A 24,421-nucleotide genomic window follows, 5' to 3' on the forward strand; every position below is an offset into this window, starting at 1 on the left:
AAGGTCAGATTTAGAGTCTCTAGCTCTCACATCCTGAATCTGCTTAATAATGCTGGAGCAGCCATGTTTGGGTACAAAACTGATATCCTTTGTCAGTACAAGGAAGGGTCCTATGGGGTGCTTTGCTGATAGCACTCTCAAATTCAATCTCTTGCATTTCAATTGATGTCTTTCATCAGTGCTCTATCCAGTAGTATTCCCTGTGAGTGGCTCTTCTCAGCTTAAAGTTCAGGCACCTCAGACAGAGCTGTGGTTGTGACATCCTGACAACAGGCTCTGCTTTATTTTTGAAATGATCTCTGCATACTTTATTTTAATCCCAGTTGCTGGTCCATGATTCTCAGTTTATTTTTCTATTTCTAATTCTATTCTACAGTATTAAAACTGTAAGATAACAATCAAGTACAGTTACTCCATTAGAAGGAAAGTCTTGTTCTAGTATGTTTTTCTATTAATTGATTTCAGTCCAAGTCAATTTGACAATTCTATGTTCAGTTTGTAAAATGTTCTGTACTTTTGTTTGCAAACCTAGCTGTGTTTCTGAATAGTAAGAGTTTGAGATAGGCTTATTCTACATTTTTTCAACCATTCTCATTTAAGTTTGGTGGACATAGTTTAATTTTAGATATTTTTGGAATAACAAAATAATTTCAGTGAAATTATTGGTTAAAATAATTTGGTTGAATTGATTAAAATCGCCAGGGATCCTTAAATCACACACTTGGAATACTGCATTCAGTTCATAGGTGGGTTCCAGCAGGTTCTGACCAGTTCTGGAGAACCAGTAGCGGAAATTTTGAGTAGTTCAGAGAACCGGTAGTAAAAATTCTGACTGGCCCTGCCCCCATCAGTTCTCTGCCTCCCAAGCCCCAGTTGATAGGGAGGGAATTTTGCAGTAATCTTCCCCTGGATTCAGGAAGGAATGGAGATTTTACAGTATCCTTCCCCCTGTCATGCCCACCAAGCCAAGCCACACCCACCAAGCCACACCCAGAGAACCGGTAGTACAAATTTTTGAAACCCACCACTGATCCAGTTCTGGTCACCACAATATAAAAAAAAGATATTGAGATGTTGAAATTCTGGAAAAACTGCAGAGAAAAGCAATAAGGATGATTAGGGACCTGCAGGCTAAAACATATGAAGAACAGTTGGATTAATTGGGTATGCTTAAACTAATGAAAAGAAGGACTAAGGGTGACATGAAAGCAGTGTTGCAATATTTGAAGGGCTCCTGCAAAGATGAAGGGGCCAAACTATTTCCAAAGCACCAAAAGGCAAGATAAGAAACAGTGGATTGAAACTAAGTGAGGAGAGAAGGTAAATGTGAGTGTCATCTCTCTATCAAATCTAGAGCCTCAATTTTTCTTATATTTCTGTTAAATAAGGAAGATTGATGCCACAAGGAAACTCCTCTCAGGTGAACTTTTTCAGATAAGGAAATTGGAGCAACCAGATAATTGAGAGAGTGACAGATAAATGTGTACCGACATCATCTTGCTACGTTAAGAATAAATAAGTTCAAAAACACCTCCAAAAGGACTTCTAAAGCACCTTGAGAATGAAGAGGAAATTCAAGGCTGCTTTTTCAAAGGGGGAAAAAAATCAAGACTTGAAAGGCAAATATTGGCACAGGTTTATGAGACAGACTGCTTAAGCTTCATAGCCATGCAGGAATGAAATAAATCTTATATCCCAAGATGTCTAGTTTTAATAGCAAATGCTGGTCTGCTGGTTACCAAACTTTAAAAGTGTCACTAAGAAATAAAGAACATGCTACAGCAGGCTCAATGAAAAAGAAAAGATTTAGAAATATATAGAAAACTATTTTCTCAAATTGCCTAATGGCTTCAGATATAATTAAGTAGCTGGAAATGGCTCACAAGACCTATCCCTTTAAATGACAGGAGTACTCCTTGTTCCTCTATTTCGCTGTCCTGATTGTGCACTTCCTCAGCACACCACCTAGTGTCCACATAACAACCTCTGACTAATCTGTGAACATTAATCATTAATTAGTAAACATTATTCCAAAGCATTCTTTTTGGAAAGGAAGGACATTCTGCAGCATCTTATTCCAGTCTTACTCATACTGTAATCCTAATACATACATTCTTCATGTGTAGGAGTTAAGTTATACCCAAGACTGATGCTTTTGCATATCGCTACTCACAAAAGATTACTGTATTTTGCCTAACAGAAACTGACAATTAGTCACTGGCTGACAGTTCTAAAGAAATGTTTGCCCTTAAATGACTGCTTGTAATAAAATTCTCCCTCCTTTTGGAAATTGGCTTTTACTTGCTTTGTTATATCTTGTTGCAACTTTATCAATACCTTAGGCATTATATCAGAAGGAAAAATGAAATTAACTCTTTCACTTACCAAAACCGGATGTCATCACCATAACAGACCTTAAGTCTAGAATAATAGACCAGTTTAAGAGCTACCACAGATATAAATGAGCCCATTTGGTTCAGCCACCAAGATCTTCTATTTCCAAAAGGCAAACTCAGAAGATAGACTCATGGTAATCAGGAACAGGAAATCACTAACAGACAGACTTCCTGTGCCTTTTGTTTATCAAAGATACGTTAGTCGTATGCAATATTTAACTGTAATTAATAAAGGTTATGGATATTTTCAATCCAGCAATTACCTGCTTGATTTCATTGTCCCAATTCATCACCTAGCAGATACTTTTAGTGTACTTCATTCACCATAGGAATCTTTTTTTTTTTTTTTTTTGGAACGTGTATGAAGGTGTTCTGTCAATAAGCTTTCCTTTTAAGTAAAAGAAAGAAAAATTAATATTTAACCAGATGATTACATTCTGTCTGCTTCATTAATTTTTTATTAATCCTGTGAAAACATTGTTGATGGAAATGATATTGACAGTTGCAAAAAAAAGTCTTCTGGTAAATGGAGTCTCATTATTCTGTGTAAAGTGAAGCATTTTTAGGCCTTTTTTTAAAGTAAATCTCTAGATAGATTTTAAATGCTATCAGAATTAAAGAATATTGCTACTCATCATTCTGATGTATAGTTGGAAGGGTCATTATGGTTCATTTCCTCGATGCTGGATCCACATTCATTTCCACTAGGGGTGTCAAACTCACGGCGTCACGGCGGCGTCATGTGATGTATAGGGACTTTTTCTCCCTTCACTAAACTGGGCATGGTTGTGGCCAGTGCATGACGCATCTGGCCCACGGGCCACAAGTTTACCAGGTAACAGTAACAGATTTGGAAGGGACCTTGTAGGTCATCTAGCCCAACCCCCTGCTCATGCAGGAGACCTATACTAGGGATTTGAACCACCAAACTCCCAACCTTTCTGATCGACAAGCTCAGTGTCTTAGCCACTGAGCCACCTAGCCAGGCCTAAACCAGTTTGACAGCCTTTCACTAGATTCTCCCCAACAGATGATTGTGCAGCTTATTTGTAGGTCTCTCATCATGTTAGAGTATTTGACTTGCTGGTAGCTTGTATAGTTAAGTCATTCCTCCTGATGTTAGCATGAACTTCCTTTTTTTTCCTAATCTAATCTACTGTGGCAAGAAAGAATAAGCGCACTCCATCGACTCTATGATACCCTTCAGATATTTAAAGCAACTGTATATATTCCCTTACATCTTTTCAATAAGCTAAATGTATCCACATTCTTTATCTCTTTTGTGTAGAACTTTGTTTCCAAATCCTTCACCATCTTGGCAGTTCTCTGAACTTGCTGTAATTTGTCATTGCCTTTTTGAACTTTCTGAACAGAACTAGATACAATATACCAAGTGGGAACTAACTGGACAGAATACAATGGAGCTCATACTTACCATGATCTAGATTCTATCTGCCTATTAACGTATGCACTCTAAGATAGCATTTACCTTTTCAGCAACTGATTCACACTGCTGACTCATATTTATCTTGTTGTCAACAAGGACACCCAGCTCTCATTGTACTGTTTTGTTCTATTGCTAAGACTCATCTCCATGTACTATATTTGCATTTTACATTTTCCTGTCCAGATGCATAACTTTACAATCCTATTTGCTAAGTGGAATAGATCATTGTTTTCCAGAGCAAAGTAGGCCAGAATGAAATACCATCAATGAAGTGATGTCCTAGAAAACTTTACACAGTTTGCACACAATTTATCTAAATGGGCCCTTCCCTTATTTGATAGATACAGTAAGTCATAGATAGATAAGTAGACAGATAGACAATAGACAGATGATGATAAATAGATAGATAGATAGATAGATAGATAGATAGATAGATAGATAGATAGATAGATAGATAGACAGACAGACAGACAGACAGACAGACAGACAGACAGACAGACAGACAGACAGACAGACAGACAGACAGGAAGGATTGGCAGGCAGGCAGGCAAACAGACAGACATAGGATAATAGGATAGACAGGCAGGCAGACTCTTATCTATTCTAGACGGACTCTTATCTATTCATTTGTCCTTTTATCCAATGCATTGTTATTAGCCACTCTACCTGACTTTGTGTTTTTTGTAAATTTTGTAAATTTTGTTAAGTATTGCCTCAGTTGCTTCAACCAAGACATTGCTTAAAATATTGAACAGGTATGGGCCTAGAACACAGAATCATGACACTCTACTCAATACTTTCCTCCATGTGGCACTATTTATTGACACTCTGGAGTATAGTCACTAATTCAACTGTGTGTCAGTACAACAACAGTATTGTCTCATTCATATTTTAACATTTTATTGAGGACAATATAATGAAGTCCTCTGTCTGAGACTTTGCTGATATCCAAGTCCACTATACCAGTGACAGTCTCTCATCTACTAAGTGATTCTATCAGAGAAACTGATTGAACTCTTAGAAAATTGACTTTATTCAGAGATTTATTTCAAAAAAGTAGAAGAGAATATTGTTTTAGTGACATTTAATACTGTACAAAATAAATTAAGCTGTTTTGAGCACAGAATGAAGTAAGCACTCATGTGCTGAGAATTGGTTCTGCTTTTGGACTGTTGTTATTTGTAGAAAACAGTTTGTTTTAATTGTGTAAAAACATTAGGAATTTGGAGAGTTTAAATTATTATGGATAATATAATCCCACTGGGGCATACAGTATCTTCCTTTAATAATGCTACTGTGTACTTTCCTTTTAATTAGTTTTTAGTGACGTAACACAACCAGGAAACAAAATATAGAAGTCAATAAGAAACACAACAACCCTTTTAAAATCAATTTAAAAACCCCAAATTAAATCTAAAAAATCATAAAAATCAGGCAAATAAGTGTCATGGATGAATCAGTTTAGTTATCTGGCAGGTTCCAATCCATTTCCATAAACTCCGACATGTTGACAAAACCATGCCTTTAGAGCCGTTCAGAAAGAAAGCAGGTTCAGGGCAGGGGTGAAATCTTTGTTACTGGTTTGCTGGCCGTGCATGTGCGCTGCGCACCAAGTGTGTGCTGCACATGTGAATGCACACCAAACACATGCTGTATGTGCATGCGCAGTACACACCAAATGTACGCTGTGCATTTGGTGCACTACGATCCGACGATCAACTGTGCTGCACGGTGCTGCACAGTTTCTAGCTTTGCTAGAAAGCAGGATTTACTGCTTTCTAGTGAAGCTAAACTGTGCACCACAGCTGATCCCCCCTCACTGTTCTACTTACCTTACCTTCCTTTTGGGCATACTGTGCATGCGGTAGAAATCCTGCTTTCTAGAAAAGCTAAACCGTGTGGCACAGGTGATCGTCAGATTGTAGCTTTTTTTAACTACCAGTTTGCCCGAACCAGTAGTTTTTATTGCTACCGGTTCACTCAAACCGGAGTGAACCAGTAGCATTTCACCCCTGGTTCAGGCTCAATCTAATCTCTGTGGGATGATATTCCAGAAGGTAGGTGCTTAGCAAAAAGGGTCTTTTCCTGGAATCCAGGAAACTCTTTAATAAATGAAATCCATGTCACACCTTTTCTGACACTCACATCTGGAGATGGCTTGAAAGCACATTTTAGCAGTGACTTATTCACATCGTTAGACATTTGACCTTTTGCCAGAAACGTTTTAAGTCATGGTCTCTAGCACACAATACCTGAGTATAATATGAAGAGATCTATTGTCAAAAGCTTGGGAATCTAGATAAAATATTCTTTGCTAATAATATAGCTTACTGCTTCCCAGTCTCCCCCTGCCCCCCAGAAGGCATCACATTAGAAAAAAGCATATTGTCAATCAATATCTTAATTATTACAAGTAGCAATATAGATAAAAAGCTTAGAGGCAAAGATTGATTCATAATGTGATGGCATCCACAGAATTTGCTAAATAACTTTTCCAAGGATGTGTGTGTGTGTGTGTGTGTGTGTGTGTGTGTGTGTGTAGGAATTTATAAAGAACACTTGCTAAGAACAATTTAATAATGTGTTAGAGTACTCCTGTCTGTACATACAGACACAATATCTATTTTAAATCTACAAAATGAAAACAAATGGTATAACTAAACCTGACTTGAGCCAAAATTAGGAATCCCATAGCCCTTTCTACCTGCCCAATTACCATGCAATGAATAGTAGGGACATTAGACACCAACTGAAGCTTATTCCCAAGTGAAACTCCATTTGATTCATATACTTGTAGGGCTGGTAGCATTTAAGTAATTTTAAAATGCAAAATTGTATATTCTCAAATTCATATTTTATTGTGGCTGGCAAATATTTTTTCCTGTCTGCAAATTTATTGCAAATGCGCAATTTATTATGAACACTGAAATAAGTATTTCAGGAAAGAGAATAAATTTTATGTATACTTCATAATGATATAATGCACATTACCTTGAGCCTATGAGCCAATGACATCCATAGTAAATCACAATACATGCACCTAATGCCAAACAACTTTTGCCAAATATCTGATGCAGGTACATAAAATTTAGCATTTGCATGATTATATTGTGAGTCATATGTTATCAATTGCCTTTCTTGCTCCCCGTCAGGATACCTGTGATTTTTTTTAAAAAAAGGATTAATAGATTGGTAATTTAAAAATAATGTCATTGATGCAATTCTATTGATACCATTTGTATCTAGACATTTGTATCTCAATTTTTCTACTAAAAGAGAGGGGGGGAGAAAGAGAGGGAGAGAGAGAAAAGGAGGAAGTATCCTATATTCTGAGTCAGTCATACTGATTTAGATGCTGATGTCAGGACTGTTGTTATTGTTACCTGTTTTTCCTTAGTGGTCATTCAGTCCTGATTCTGAGTTTTGTGGGCTTAAGTTCCAGGTTTAGCTGCACCTTGGACTAAGTGTTATCAATTGTATTCTTCTGACTCAAAAAGACAACGATATTTATATGAAGTTTTTCCATAAATGGAAGTTTTGGTTCTTCAGAGTGCCTGTCATTATGCAAGAGACTATCCAGCTATCCACTTTCATTTCCAAAATGATAATACAAATAATTTTAAGAATGGTTTCTGGAATTTTCATGGTAGAATGGTTCCAAACTCAATTCTAATTAGAGCACTATAAAGAATACAGCTTTAAAGTTTAGGATTAGTTATTAAAACAAGCTGTAATCTGCCAACATCTATTTTATGATCAGAGGAAAGTATGCTTCTTTGTTTTAGCTTCTCCTGACAATATTAAACCTGACATTATAACACAAGAACAGGACAAGTCCAATACTGCAAACAATGTTATGTTTTATTATCTGTAATATTTGCATATTGCAGCAAGCAATTACACCAGAATCATGCAGAGTCCAATCTCCACAGTGTAATGACTTCTTGATTAGCTGTCTTTAGGTGATGAATGCAAAGACTTCTTAGCCTTAGAATGGTGCAGGAGATATTGCATCTTAACACCTGAATCTCTTCCCCCTTGCTACTTGTAAAAGATAGATTAAAAGTGTAAGGTTTCCACCCATCATTTCATCATCTTTTCAACCTTGTCTGCAGAGGTCAAAATATGTGCCTGTGCATAAGGAAATCTGTTTCTGTCTTGGTTGTGGGAGATCTCATTTGAAACTAAGTGACAATATTAATATTGCTTAAAGACACACGTTCAATTCTCTGTTTACATAAATCAAATCATATTGACAGCTAAAATATACAGGTTCTTCCTTCATATAAGTCCTCCCAAGTCATTTGCTAAATATCAGATATGTTAGTCTCCCCTCTCAGCACAAATCACTATTTGATGAACAAACATCTTTATCGTTGTCCTAAATACCAATTATTGAATTACAAACTTGAAATTAACTTGAAATTTTCTGTTTTATAATGTGAAAGAAATTACCAAAGCAGTTCTTAATAATATTTCAAGAGTATGTCCCCTGCTGAAACTTCTATCAGGTAAATAACAAAATATGTTTCCTAAACAAAGTTGTGGAAAATGTCCCAAAGGTGCTTTTTCAAGAGGCAATTGGACTTTCTGGTTTTTGTTTGAAGGCCCTCATCAGTCTTTGAAGACCCAACATCCAGGAAGAGCTGAAGAAGCTTATTGGATAAGAAGTGAAACTTCTTCAAAGAAAAACCAGAAAGTCTAGTTGCCTCTTGAAAAAGCACTCTGGGACAACCATGACCTGGATGACTGAGAATCTCCATAGACATTGTGGAAAATGTCTTATGATTCAGCTATGCATTTTGTAAACCATGTTTATTCTACATTGCATTAAGCACCAGTGACTTCCATCAGTATTAATCTTTCACTATTTTTATTTTTGTATTGTTTTAAAAAAAACCTGAGCTATGAAATTCTTAATGCCATGTTTCTCATGGTAGATGTTAACCTGGTGTATTATTTATACACTCTTTTTTTGTTGTTGTTTGTGTGTTTATTTCAAGGAAGCTGTAAAAGGAACACAATGGACAGGCTAGGCTTTTCTGCCATGATGGGGATGATGGAATGTCTAAAGAGAGAGAAATTGTCAGAGGACAATGATTAAAGAAACTTAGTTCATTGCAATGGGTCTCTGTGGGGTAAAGAACAGTGTCAAAGTGTTCAAGACCTAGCAGTCGAATCAAAGCTCCACTCCTTTTTTACGTGTGTGTGTGTGTGTGTGTGTGTGTGTGTGTGTGTGTGTGTGTGTGTCAGGACCTTAATCATTATCCCAAGCCAGGATTCTTGCAGATTTTAAGATCACTTTTGGACATCACTTCTTATGTTCCAGTATAAAATACCTCAATTATTTTCAGTTTGAGATCTTTTATTAGGAAAAGTGGCAAATCTCTTCTGGAATTATTTAGATTTTTTTTTATAACTTGAAAATTAAAAATAAACTAGAATAGATATATTAGAATAGAAAATCTTCTGCATTTGTAGCTGATTACAAATAAATAAAATAATAAATACCCCTCTGTGTTTGATTAGGCAGATTTTTCAACCAGATTTCTATTCATTAAGGTTTCACTACTTGCTTGATCTTTAAGAATTCCTGGCTCTTAAAGCTCATGGATCAATGTTTGCAAATTAGTATGCAAATTGCCACCTTTATTCCCCAGTCAACAATGCACTTCCTAACTTTCTCACTTCTATTCCTACCTATGCATCATCAAAACCATGGGAAGTTAAATGTAACTTACACTCATGGTTGGAATAAGTTTCAGGGGTTTACTATACTATCAGAGTTCTAGAGGAGAGAAAATCAATATTGTGATCCATCAAGGGTTTACACTTTTGCTTGGCTGACATTGTTAATTCCTATGTTCTCTTTGAAGTAACGCTATGGAGTTTGATACGATCATTCACTGCTTGCCACCTAAAGTAGGAACAAAACCTCCAAATGTAGTGTTTGACCTTTCCCATCAATATCAGCAACCCACCAATTCCTCCCCCTCCCCCGCCGCCGCCATTTTGGTAATAATTGCCTTTCTGGAATAGTTCTATTTTGTCAGGCCCTTCAACAAAACAAGACTAGAATTGAAGTTGATATATCACTACATCAAGCATGAATAATTTTAGTAAAATCAAGAATTATTGGTGATTCCCCCCCCACACACACATTTTTCACCTTTTACAACAAGATAAAGAATAATTTATGTATTTTAATGATGTATTAATTCTATTTTAATGGAACTATGAATATAAAACTTTGTGTGTGGCAGAGGGAGAGGGAGAGGGAAAGGGAGGGAGAGAGAGAACAGTTAGAAATAATCACCTCAGGTTTAATGAAACTGAAAAATAAGTCCTGTGGAGGCATTATGCCATTGAAATTAATGAGCCAACATTTAAAATGCAAGATACTTATATCACATTAAGCATTTACAGCTTTATTCGCGTATTCTCTCAAATAACAAATCGGTACATGATAAATACAATATACATGGGATACTTAAGAACAATTCCAAGAGTGAATTTATTTATTTTTCTTATTCTAGCTCCTATTCTATTTTGGATTTCACTATTATTCTAAGCAATTGTTTTTTAAAAAAGAATGAGTCTTCATTGTGTGAGTTTTCTATTTTGAACAACAGACAAATAATTTATTACATGAGTATTCAGTCTCAATAGCAGAATGAGTTATCTTTCCACCTGAATATTTTAGTAAAAACATTGATATACAAGCTAGATCATAATAGCCCAATTCAGGTGATACATCTTAGTAGGAAAAGGGAATAAAAGGAATAGGATTGGTCAATAATCATGCTGACCTTGTCATTAAAATCCTAACATGGAAGAACTCTGTGTTTCAAATCTTTGACTTTTTCATATTCCAGCTGGAAGATTTGCTGATTGTATACATATGCTTGTCAGTGTGTAAGTAGAACTGTGAGTTATGGTAAAACAAAATTTTTATTCATATGGAAACCTTTATTTCTGGTTAAATAGCTATTACAAATTGAGTCCTTTATTCAGCATGATGAATTTTTGGATGAATCTGGCACACATGATTACATGTGTTTAACATGTATATTGCTAGCATTTCACTGCATCACTGCTGTTGAATATGCTGCTTGGCTAGTGCTATGGATTACAGCTCAGCTGATGATTGCTGTTTCTTATTCATTTCAGTGCTGTGCAATTGGTTTAATTTTTTTTTAAAAAAAATCAGAGTCTGATGTAATATTCATGAAACTTGGCTGCCAGGGTGTGATTTATATTCTGAGAAATGAAATGCTAGTATTTGCCTCAACTTTAGTTTGTCATTAATACATAAGTGATCTGTTTTCTATTTCAGAATCCTATCCATTTAGGAAGCAAAGCTGTAAGGTCTTAGATTTGTTATTTTTCTTTCTTACCCATTCCTACTTGCCACAATAATTATGTGGTTGAAATAAAGCAAGACTGAGTGCAGAAGTGAAAAGAAATCTAACTAATTAAAATTACCATCAGCTAGTGAAAATACCCTTAAATGGTTTTCATCAAACTCTTTTTCTCTGTCACATACCTCTCCATGCTAGATAATTACATTTTAACAATCTTTCCTCTTTGACTTGCTCTCTGTCTGACAAAATATCTGATTTTTACTTGACTTCTACCACCTACACTACCTCTTCAATAGTGCATCATGATGAACTTATTTGGATAGGAATTCCTCACAGCAAGCTCCTAATATTTATAACCTTGATGTTGTCTTTGATCCTAAATCATCTCTTAATTACCATTTTAGTTACACTAGGAAAAAAAAATCTATTACTTCCAGAACACAGCAAAGATAGAACCGAGAGGACACAGTTATTTTAAAGACTTTATTACTAATTATAGATGGCTTATTACAGATTTGTTGTTTATCAGCTGTCCAGAACACTTGTTTACTTAGAATGCTTCAAATATGATCCAACAACCTTGTATATTCATTGACAATTCTTTTCATACAAGAGAAGAATGGCATTTAATTTTTATTTAAGCATTTCTAGCATCAGCAGTTGTTGCACGGAGTCCTTGATCCATTCCTTTGTTTTGCAAAGTAAATGGGCTAGGATTGGTGTCCTATCCAGCTTTGTGACAACATAGGGAAATGTTATATACTGCAGCTGGGGATGATATTTATTCTGCAGCCTCAGACATAGCAAAACACCTTCTCATATTATAGTTAGCTGTCTTTGTCAGTCCTCAATCAGTAAAGGGACAAATATATCTCACAAGTCACATAGGTTTTTTTGTTTGTTTGTCTATCTAGAGCAGTGATCGCTAACCTTTTTGCTATTGCATGCCAGGAGAGGGGGGGCGGGAGAGGTTTGCACACATGCGTGCCCATATCCATAATTCTATGCGCCCTGCCCTGCACATGTGCGCACAACCCCCCCCACTTCTGACATGCAGTGGCCTCTCTAGGAGTCTCTGGAGACTGGGGACAGCAAAAAAGTCACTTCCTGACCCACCGGGAGTTAGGAAATGGGCCATTTCAGGCCTCCGGAGGGCCTCCAAGGGATTGAGAAAGGCTGTTTTCGCCCTCTGCAGATGCATAGAGAGGATCTGGAGTCAGGTAAGAAAGAAAAACGGGCCTTCCCCCTCCCAGCCCCTCCAGAGGCAGGAAACATCCTGTTTCCCTACTTCTGGTGGGCCCAGAAGGCCCAAAAATCAGTTGGCCGGCAAGCGCCTGCATGCCAGAGCTGAGCTGGCATGCCCACTGATTTGGCTACACGTGCCACCTGTGACATGTGTGCCATAGGTTTGCCATCATGGATCTAGAGCTTTCAGGCCAGTTTTTTGGGGATACTACATAGACATAAGCAATTAAATAGCTTTTAAGAAATTAAGCTTTAATAGCAATTAAGAAATACATATGTGTCCTTTTAATGTGTTGGGACCCCAGAAAGACTACAAAATATGTCTGAATGATTATGAGATTACACAGGATGCAAAGTTACTAATTTAAACCTTTCCTATTTATTACATTCTCCTTTTTCTTTCTCTTGTTTTAGGCCTGCAGGGAAGTAAGATTTTCCGCTGGTTTTAAAGAGTTAAAATGGCTTCACTGAAATGGAATTCTAGGAACAGTCATTCTTCTTTTGTTAAATCTATAAGTAGTTTAAACCACATCTGCTTAGAAGAGAGGAGAGGAAATTAAATGAATTTATTAATTATTTTAAAATATTGATGTACTGCTTCTTATTTAGTAATTTAATCCTCAAGAAGTTTATACAGAAACATAAAACATTCCATATAACATAAGTATTACTAAGAATAATTATGTGGGCAATGACTTTGCTGAAGTTTTTAAAGAATATCTTTATATTAAATTAATGTTGTATGTTTATATACCAATTCATTTACCTCATTCATTTTATTTCAGTTTGCCTGTGATTTCTTTCAGTTATAGATTTATTCATAGATCTTGAAAAAGATGCACATCTTAGCAAAGATATACATGAAAATAATCTAATGACGTAATAAAATCTGGAGTAAGGCAGTAATTCTCAAGAGGTACCCTACAGCCCACAGATGTTATTTAAAGAATAATTGCTACAGATTTTGTTCTCTTCCTTGCATAGATCGTATTGATGTTTCCACATTTCTCCTGATTTTATTAATACAGAAAATATTGCATTAGATACATATCCAGGAGATAATTTTAAATGTGTTTTTTTTCCTGTGGATTTTTACTGTCAAATGAATTTCTTACACTTGGTATCAAGTGACATTTAATTTATATGTTCAAAAAATATAGATTATTGGAGCTAGAGTTATACCTTGGCCATTAATGAGTGCTGAAGTGACATATGGTTGATTTTATTGTTTGCAGAATATCATTCTGCCACTGAAAATAACTATTAGAGGCAATCAAATACCTCCCAGTGGCATAAAAAAAATCATTACTTTCTGTGGCTATCTTGTGATTTATTCAAAAGGCACTGTATTAAAGAGCACTGAGGAGTTTTTGAGTTAGTTCACCATAATCTGTGAGGTTACCACTTCATAGATTAACAGAAAGATGTATTTGTGTTGTCAAGGTAATATTGTTCTGGTGGTGCTCTATTGGTATAATGTTAGGCAAGTGGAATTAAAGCTATGAATTGATTTTCTTCAGAAACAAGAATTTGAACATGCAGGTCTCTGTATTAAGCAAACAGCAGTGTCATTAAAATTTTTATTTTGTGTTGAACAAGTTCATTTAATGCAAGAATGCTGGCAGAAGAACATAAATGATATTAACAATCTTAATCTTGTCATTTTTTTTTCTCAAGAGGACATTTGTTTGCCTACCTGTTTGTTGATTTCACTTTGTGGCTTTTCCAAGGATCAGATGGTAACAGGTCTTTCACCTTTTCCTGTCTGTGCTTTTTAATAAATTAATCTGAACTGGCACATGCTATTCAATTTAATTTACATGACTGACAAAAGGAAGAAAAAAATGCAAGGTTCCTTGGGCTCCTCTCACCTTACCCTTTTATAACACCCTTTCATAACCACACCTAAGGAGGAAAAGAGATTTCAAAAAATCATGAGAAAATATATTATTATAACTCCAGTGTTCCTCCTGGTATGTGGGTAAGGAAGTGAACACTAATGTGAGGAAAACGTGGCAAAATAGTCTTTAAGATCATCAAACTCATCAGACAGCATCCTAAACTAGGCTTGGATAATCATTGATTTACTGGATCTATTATATATCTGTTTCATCTATGAAATCTATGGTATTTGTTCTATCTTCTATTTACCAAGCATCAAAACCCATCAGTAGATGGAATTAGAAAACATAGTTAATTAGCATTTGGAATACAACTTAATTAAGTCTTAATAAAGGATAGTACATCCAGAAATCAATTTACTTATTCTTCTTAATAAGAATAGCTAATTAGTGGATAAATTGCCACAGCTCTTTATCCAGCCTACAGTTCTGAACACCATACAAAGATTATATGGCAGAAATTTCTCTCCCTCCCCCCCCCTCTCTCTCTGGTTTTTTTTTTTTACAAAAAAATGCCTTCAAAGTTGCTTTGGAAAACAAGCTGTACTGCATTAGACCAAAAAAAGTAGTATTATAATTTATAGCTAAGGCTTCATTTATGCAGAACTACAGCTGAAGTGATGTTGTCAGGTCATATGCCTGATAAAAGCAAACAGGATCTCTTCTTTTACCTGGAGTCATATTGCTTGTACTGCAATAAAATATCTGTCCTTCAAATCATTTCTCTCTTATCTCTTCTGTATTCCACAGATTGACATATTTGTTCTCTTTATCCAGGCTTATGTTTTAGGAAAGCCTTGTTGATTGGCAATTTTTTTTCCCTGTACAATTTTTTAAAAAGTATATGAACTAAACGTATATTAGGAATCAAATGGAAGTGAATTTGTTGTACTGCAGCTGCACAAACATTAATATGCATGAACTTTCTGATTTCTAAGGCATTGCAGCCAGTGAAGATATAAGACAAGGAAAGAGAAATGAATACATATACATATGTATAAATAGTACTGAATAGGAATTTTAAAAAGTAGAAGAATAATTGCTACCCATGCAATTTAATATGGTAATATGCTGGTCAAACTACCCTGGTTTGTCAAGACATTTGGAGTCTTGTATTGCACTTAGCAATAATGCTTAGCATTTATGTGCTACACATGTGCTTAATATGTATTCCTGGATATTGCAAAGCACTTTCTTTGGAGGGACTTCAGTCAAAAGTATGAAAGAAAAGATTTAGTAGTTTTTCTTTTACATCTGGTTTTTTTTTTAATATGCTGATCATGTCCTTCCTTCCTTCCTTCCTTCCTTCCTTCCTTTCTTCCTTCCTTCCTTCCTTCCTTCCTTCCTTCCTTCCTTCCTTCCTTCCTTCCTTCCTTTCTTTCTTTCTTTCTTTTTCTTTCTTTCTTTCTCATTTTAAAAATCTAAGACTGATTTTCAATGTTTGTTTGCTTTCCTCTTAAATATATTACTGGTAATTCTGGATTATATAATTAACCGATCAGATACTCTTTTCATCACCTGGGACTGTGATAATTAGATATGCTATTCCTTATACTGTTATAACAATTAATTTAATGGCTCAGCATTATATTGAGGAGCATTGCATCATTAGTAAACAAGGATCAGGCTTTACTTAGTGGGTCAAGTCAGGCTTCTTCATTATGTCCACAATCAAGATACTGCTCAATATATGAGCACTTCAAAATATGCTCAGGTAAACTTTGTGAAGGAAGAAGTCTCTGTAATTAAAGTTTGTTTGTTAGAAGGTGCAAATCAGTTCCTCCACCTCCCCATCACAATAACTAGCTATTAATGTTCCAGCAAGAAAAAAAAATAGCAATGATGCAAAGAAGCAAACCTCAACCCTATTACCACTAATCAAATAAACTCTTGTAAAAGTTACCTTGGGGCAGGTGGACAGGGCATATATATAATTGTTCTTCCTTTGGAGGTTTGGTTAAAAAAAAAGAATCCTGAGAACTAATCCTAAAACTAAATAATGCAACTAAGAGAAACAAGGCTTTGAAAGCTCTCTGAAAGTGAACAAACAATGAAGCAAATGAAGAGGGCATAAAAAGAAATTGGGCCAGGGCATCCATTCAAAACATTAAAGCAAAGCTTCCACAAGCTTTCCCATGTGATTCTTTCTTGAAGAGCAGGAGTTTTTAAAGGTTTCTTTCTTGGAGGAAGAAATTGTTCTATTTTTTCCCTCTCCCATAAAACTATCCATCTGAAATAATTCTAAAAGTAGTAGTGGGGTGGGGGGTGGGGGTGGCAGGTAAAATGATTGCAGTTATGGGAGGAACTCTTGGAATCACCCAAATCCTTGTACTACACCTATACAAGAATGTGTATACCATTTGGTATATGACACTGAGTGGGAGAGAAATAGGTGACTGAGAATCCATTAGCTTGTGCCCTGAAATTGTCCAGCATTAAAAATTATAAGGATAAATAACATGTCCTGGCTTCATTTCTGTGATGCAGTACAATTTATGTTAACTTACTTTTCTGTTGGCTCAAGGAAGGGTGAAAGCACATTAAAACAGCTGTCTGGGTGAGTCCTCAGATTGGTATAAGAGATTGTATGTACAAGAAATGCCAACATGAAAACACTGTCTCAGAATGTTTTCAGAAAGTGTGAGAAAAGCAATAACAAAACCAGTGTTGTCATGGCCAAAAGGCAAGCGTCTTTCAGAAAAAGTGCTCTTTCAGACAACGGTAGCACATAGATTTTTCACAGCAGTAGGTCACCGAAGGCAGCCCAGATACAAAAACAAGCCTGGATATGAAGGCATAAATTGGAAAAATTCTAGCAGAATAATCTAGGGAAGAATAATCCACTCATGATTAGCATGGGATGAGCACATACTCTCTATTCCATATCATGATGTGTTGCAGGCACTCATAAGGGTAGCAATGTAGAATGACTGACTGGACAATTAATGATTAGGTTTGAAAAGACTTATCATAGTTTGGCCATATTTCATACTATATATTTCATAAATACCTATGTTTAGGTAATACATGTTGGCCATAAAATGAAACAGGCCATCAAATAACTCGGTGGCTAGACACCATGAAAGCTGACACCAGCCAGAGCATAGAAAAACCTCAAAGAAATTGTCAAACAATCTTCCCTCAGGGAAGGGAGCTCCTGGTGTTTGAGGGTTTGTGAAGCTGGCAGCTGCAGCAGCGAACCGGAGACCTGCCGTTAGAGTGCCAATTAGCTATGTAGCGGGGAGGCGGGGAAGTACTTGACTGTGAGAGAAGACAAGGGGGCTGGCCCAACAATTAGCTGTGAGGCCTCACAGAGTGACTGGGCAGGGATCCAAATGGCCAATCCAAGACACAGATGCCTTCTGGGAGAGGCCTGAGCAAACGGAGAGCGAGGCTAGCCTACATAACCACGCTGGGAGGCAGATGCTCCCAGTGCTGACTTTACTTCCGGATTGCATCTGTTTCGTGCTTATTCCTTTTTGAAACTCATTTTGTGCCTGAGTACAGCTTAATAAACCCAGTTAACCACACGAATAGAGTTGTTAATGCTGGATTAGGTCTGGAGCTCGGACCTCTTGAGAGGAAGTCAGCACTCTACCCTTTTCCCATTTGTCTGCTGCTTTCTTCTGGAAGGTAGTAGAACTAGTGGGTTGAAGGGATGGATCCAGTGGCTGAGGTGGCAATGGCAGAGACACCGATCACAGAGATGGTAATCATCCCAGGGCAAGGTGCAGAGCCTGGGGTGCCAGATGTGCATCCCAAGAAGCATGGGGGGGCGGGGCGGGAGAAGAAGTGTGCAACTGATGATGCAGGGGCAGCCAGCCACAGATGTGGCCCAGGAGCAAGGGTCCATGGGGGATTGGTGGCAGTTCATCTTTGACTGCTGGGACTGGCCTCAAGACTACCAACCCTTAGTTATTCCAGAGCCCATGCAACTCTATGGTGTGAAAGACAGCTGATGGACTGTGATGAGGAAGGGGACTATAGGTACTCAACTGCCCCAGGCAGTCATACAATGGAGATACTGCAGGAGCGGTTTGGAGTTTCCAGTGTGTTCATATCTGGAACCTTGGGGGAGAGTCAGCCTCATGGCCAACATGGCTGCAGGAGTCACAGTTGAGCACTGCATCATCTACCCGCTTTTGATTGGCCAGTCCGAAGCTTCGTTTGGATATCGCCCCAAGCAGACTGCGAGAAGCCTGAACAGCAGGCTTCAGAACAGAGTTCCTCGTTGGGATATTTATTTATTTATTTATTTATTTATTTATTTATTTATTTATTTATTTATTTATTCATTTTATTTCTATACCGCCCTTCTCCCGAAGGACTCAGGGTGGTGTACAGCCTGATTAAAAGCACAAAGACAGACAAAATTTAAAAATAATTAGTTAAATAATTAATAATTAATAATATTGAGGGGTCAGCAGGAGTTGTTGACAGAGAGACAGGCCAAGGGGGGGATGAGGCCCCATCATTCCAGGCTCTGTGACAAGCAGGCCCAACCCTTGGCTGCCAGGCCCCATTGACGGCACCTGGGTTCTTAGTCCAATGACAAGCTGACCAGAGTCGTCAGGGCCCAGGGTGGTCAGTGGGCGATTGGCCTTATCCAATGCCCATGGAACCCCCTCCCTTGAAGGCTACTTTTGATAGGGATCCCAAATGCCTGGCTTTGTTTTTAAGCCAGGTGATCATCCACCTGGATCTCTATGGCCGCCAGTACCCATCACATGGATGATGGTGGTGGATGTGACAGCAGTACTGGAGGGAGAACCAGCCAAGTGGGTGGCATCTTTCCATAATGAGCACATTGGTGAGCTGGCAGACATTGGCCTTTTCCTGGAGGTGCTGTGGGCCTGACTTAAGGACCTGACCCGAGTCCACCAGGCAGAAGGGGAGCTTCTGGTGCTATGACATAGAGGACAGCCAGCGAGGGACTACATCTGGGATTTCCGCTGGGCTGCCAGTAAGGTGAGGGGTGGCTTGTGTGCCTGATGGTCCATCATTTCACCGCAGGCCTGGACAGAGGTCCCCGCCAGGCCTATGTCTATTGGGGCCTCCTTACTGGTTAGCCAACTGGTACCAGTGCAATAGCAAGGGATAGGGAGAGACCTGACCTAGAGAGTTGCCAAGAGTCAGACATGATTGAATACATATCATCATCATCATCATCATCATCATCATGTAGTACATGTTTAGCAGAGCTGTTCAAAAATTCAATTTAAATTTTTTTTGAATAAAATCCAGTTTTCAAATTATTTTATTGGAATACCTTCCTTCAAAAAGGTTTCCCTTTCTTTTATCTTTTTGAGAGCTGATTAAAATGGAGCCTTTCCGTGGACTGTTTGGAGATTATAGTGAAATGAATCTTTCTGTTATTGCCAATGACATTAATTCTATATGTTGTATGCTGACTTTTTTAATTAAGTATTAGGAATCTTTTTATAGCAATATAAAAATTTAATAAATAAACAAATAAATAAATGTTTCAATGTTACAGGCTACTAGCAATAACAAATTGACTAGAAGTGGTAAACTCTGTAATAAAAGGAGTAACTTCTACCAATCTTTATTGGGAACTTGGCCAATAACACTAATGATCTTGGAATCCCTTCTGTTTTTATTATTCTTGTCCCATGTCTGTGATATTGATCTATTACCATTTTAAAATAATTTTGAATGTTGTTATTGTCGCTGATTTGAAAGAGACTTCTCTCAATTTAATGTTTCTATTCTTTTTTAATAGATAAAGTGAAGAACTATTGTTTTGGTGACTGTACTGATGGTACTTATTCATATAAAATAGTAATACAGTTACTGGGGGATATTCAAGATATATATGTTTATTAACTATTGAATTCAAATGTAACATGTTTTATAATGTACTGGAAAAAACTATAACAAAAAAATGGATTGTGAATAAACAATGAAAATATAACTATAGCAAGAAGTACACATGAGAAACTCAGTGGCTGAGCACATGATTGTGATTCAATTCATTTAAACAAAAAAACCAAATTAATTATAAACTTTCTTTTGTCAACAAAGGAACTCATGAAGAGACATATGAAATCTTTTTATTTTTAGAAAGGAATGAGGGGAGGGGGACAGAATGACCTGAATTTTTTGGGGGAAAAAACCTGCTAGCAGCATACACAATAGTAGGCTGAATGGACTAATCAACATACTTGGAATAAAGCAGCATCTGATTTTCCTATATTCCTAACAAACAAAGGACCTTCTCCGTGGTGGCTTCCTCCCCCTGGAACATCATATCTCCAGAAATTATACTGGTTCTCACTATAACACTCTTCCAAAAGGCCCTGGAGACATGGTTTTGTCCAGAGTGGGATGGAGCCCATTAAATGGTTGATTTGAGTGTGTTTTGTCACCGGGTGTGTGTGCTATTTTTTACTATTTTTTAAAAAAAATTCTTCTACATTGTGTTTTCATTTTCTATAAGCTGCCTACAGTCACCATGAGTGAATAGGTGGTTATATACATTTTCCTAAATAAGTAAATACACAAGCATCAGGAGTACCAACATGGACAAAGTGGCAAAATCCATTTTAAGAAATGAATGTTCTATGAAGAATAGGGAAAAGCTAAAAAATAGGCATGCTTCATGTCTGGGGAAATACAGGCTAATGGTACTGCCAAAAATTATTGGGAAGCCAAACCTGAGAAAGCGAAAAGGTTAAGAAAGACTTCAGACTCCAATCATGTTTGCCAAAAGCAAATTAAATGTCAGTCTGCAAGGTGAAACTGTTGCTGAAATAGGCAGTGATAATCTGAATAGCAGGCACAACAGAGCTCATTTTCAAAGAAGGATATAGTTCTTCTTTTTGTTTTAAGAATGCACTGCAACCACATGGGAAATAAAGGCACACCATATTCTGATGAGGGCACCTTGCTGCAAACGATATAAATATAAATCAAAGAGAACACAGAAGCAAGCACCAGAGAGAAACAGCAAGCAGAAGGGATTGCAATGGGTTAACTGTGTGGCTGGAAAGTCCTGTTAAGCATATTCACTTACACATTAATTTAAAGGATTGTGATGGGAGGCCTCTAATATCTCAGAAGACTCCTAGGATCAATCATCTGTCTCTTCAATTCCATGCAAAGTTCCTAATTGGATTAAACCATGAAAGAAGAGCTAGATGTACAGTATATAAGCAAATACACTTCAGCTCTGAATAGAAATTGGAAACTTACTAAAAATAGAAGTTTCCTTCTCGTATTACCTACAACTATTTTATGAACTAAACCAGGGATGGACAAAACATAATCCTCCAGATGTTTTTGCACTTTAGTTTCCCACTAGGCTAACTATAAATTTGAATCCAACAATTGTTTAGAGGAACACACTTTATTCATTTTAGTAGTGGAACTTTGGAAACATAAGCTGCCTGGAAGGCTACAATGCTAATTCTTCCCCCAGCTGCTGCTAATTCATTCAGAGACCTTCATTTATAGGCTACCTGAAATGAAAAAACATGTAGGTTTCTTTGCCTAATTCAAACACAAAGGTGTGGATTGGATTATTCCATTTTTTCCCCACAATAGACATTCAGAATCTCCTACCAATCTTCTAGTAAACTTTGGATCTTGGTATGTTCCATATTTTGCTTAGGTTTTTGTCCTCCTTACATTTCATACCTTTGATTACTGAACAGAGACCACATTCTGAAGGCTAACAAAGTATACTCATCATCCTAAAGCTTTTTCACAAGGTTTCATAGAACTTTGGGAACAGGAGATGACAAGTAGAACAGAAAAACAAAGAAAACATGAATGAGGTAGAAATGCCTATTTTTTTAATAGGTATATGAAATGGGTGTAGAATCGGCTATTATATATTAGATTGAGGAAATAGTAAGATTTTTTTCCCCAGACAATGATAATTGATGGATATTAAACAGGGGTGTTTTTTTGGGGGGGGGCGGGCAGGAACAGAAAGAAAATGATGAAATAGAAAAGAAGTTTTGACTGAGTGAAACTTACTGAACCAGCATCATTCCCAGGCAATGGAATCGGTTTATTGAGGAGTGTATTTTTTCCCCATTTTTAGAAAATAATCAAGACTTTCAGCCAGTTTTGAGTTGTGTTTCCTCAGCTTCCAAAGCATGTATGTATGTTTGCACGCATGAACTTCTTTATGGAGTTCAGATTTGTACCTTTAATACCATAGAAGCTCTCCAGTTCACATTTATAAGAGGTATCCTTTCAGTTCTGAGATGCATCAAGAATGCTGCCATGTAGTTAGATACAGGTTTAGGTTCAATGGGTGCCAGAGCCTGGAATGATCTCATTAATTTCTTGCTCCATATATAACCAATCTGCCACCACTGGTTCTCAGAGATCATTTTAAATCAAGCTGGGTAAAAAAAAAAGTGTTAATAGCAAATTTCAATTTTGGGAGAGCTTCTGCCTATTAGCAGTTGAAAATGTCAAGGATCATCTTATGAAATGTATCTGGGATACTGATTTCCAAGCCAGTCTAAGTCTAGTATCCAGACACACAGTTTGTGGGGGTTTTTTTCAAATGCACATCTGCCATTGTTCAATCTTTCCTGCATTCTGGTTCTGACGTTTCACTGGCCCTTTACCTTTATCTTATTTATTAAACAAATCTATATAACTACCTAACTCACAGATAAGTGACTCTGGGCAGCTTACAACATTTTAAACATACACATAAACTCCCTCCTACCCATCCATCCCCATGGCAGCAACAACACAATCAAATTATCCACTTGATCAGCACCATCTCCATTGTAGTTTCCAGGCCCTGCTGATAAACCACATATTAGGGCCTTTCAGAAAAGCACAACGTAAGGGTAGAAGAAGAGCTGGAAGCCATGATATGCTTAGCCATTTTGATTACTCACTGGAAATATCCAACCACATTAAAAATGAAAAAGGGGAAGTCAAAGAAGGAGTTGCTTTCCCCAAACAAAAATTATGGACAAGATCCAAATGCCCACAAGATATAAGATAGAAAGCTTATCATCTAAGGCAAAAATTGCACCATTCTATATTCATTTTTTATATTTTGTAGAGATTTGTCACTGAATTTCATATATGTGTGTATATATATATATGTATATATATATGTGTCTTTTTCTTTTTCGTAGGCTTTTATGTGCATATTCTTTCTAGCCAGGTTTTACCTACATAAACTAAGTTGTTCTGCAGCCCTGGTTCTGTGAAATGAGATAGGGCTGCAGAACAACTTAGTTTATGTAGTTTACGTAGGTAAAACCTGGCTAGAAAGAATATGCATATATTCTTTCAGAAAGGATGACAGTCCACAACCTTTTGGTTCCTAGCTATTCATTCATTCATTCATTCATTCATTCATATATATATATATAGATATAGATATAGATATAGATATAGATATAGATATAGATATATATAGATATATATATGAATGAATGAATAGCTAGGAACCAAAAGGTTGTCGAAAATCTTTCTACGAAAACTTCCAGGTCTAGTCCAGAAGTCAACACTATTCAATGGCACACTCAAAAATAAAATGACATAAAGAAATGCATGCAATGAGACCATTATTCCATCCAATGTTATATCAATGGACATATAGGTACTTTATTTCTTCTAAACAGTTTAAATACCCCAAATATTTTCTGATTCCTTGAAGAGACAAAGGATATTGCTTAATAACAATTATTATATTGCTTTGTTTGTTGCTATGTGCAGTAAGTAAAAAGTAGTCTGTTTCTGTGACTCAAATTAGATATAAAGGCCTTTGCAAATATCAAGAAAGAAATCAACTAAATAAATACACAAAATATGATTGATTAATTTTATTTCTCCTATGCAATGTAAGGTGCTTTTAATAAAGTCACTTATAGGGCAAGAACAAATCCATTCAATGATTTCAGAAGTAAAGTAACTAGAGTTTATTGGAGCAACTTGACTGTCATGTTATTACCATTTTTATCATTTTGCATTGTATGTTCTTTGTTTCTTCTTTAGCAAATCAGATGTATGATTCCCCCTCTTTTCCCTTTTAGCATCAGTCCTAAAGGCTCTTAAGCAATA

General features: G+C 36.7%; 1 pseudogene; it reads right to left on the bottom strand.

The window, feature by feature from the left end:
• Positions 1-14,332: 14,332 nt before the first annotated feature.
• LOC148115445 (uncharacterized) overlaps positions 14,333-24,421 on the bottom strand; it is a 37,353-nt pseudogene continuing 27,264 nt past the window's right edge.

The sequence above is a fragment of the Pantherophis guttatus genome, chromosome 2, assembly GCF_059756535.1.
Source record: "Pantherophis guttatus breed Tessera chromosome 2, ASM5975653v1, whole genome shotgun sequence".
Classification (NCBI taxonomy): Eukaryota; Metazoa; Chordata; class Lepidosauria; order Squamata; family Colubridae; genus Pantherophis; species Pantherophis guttatus.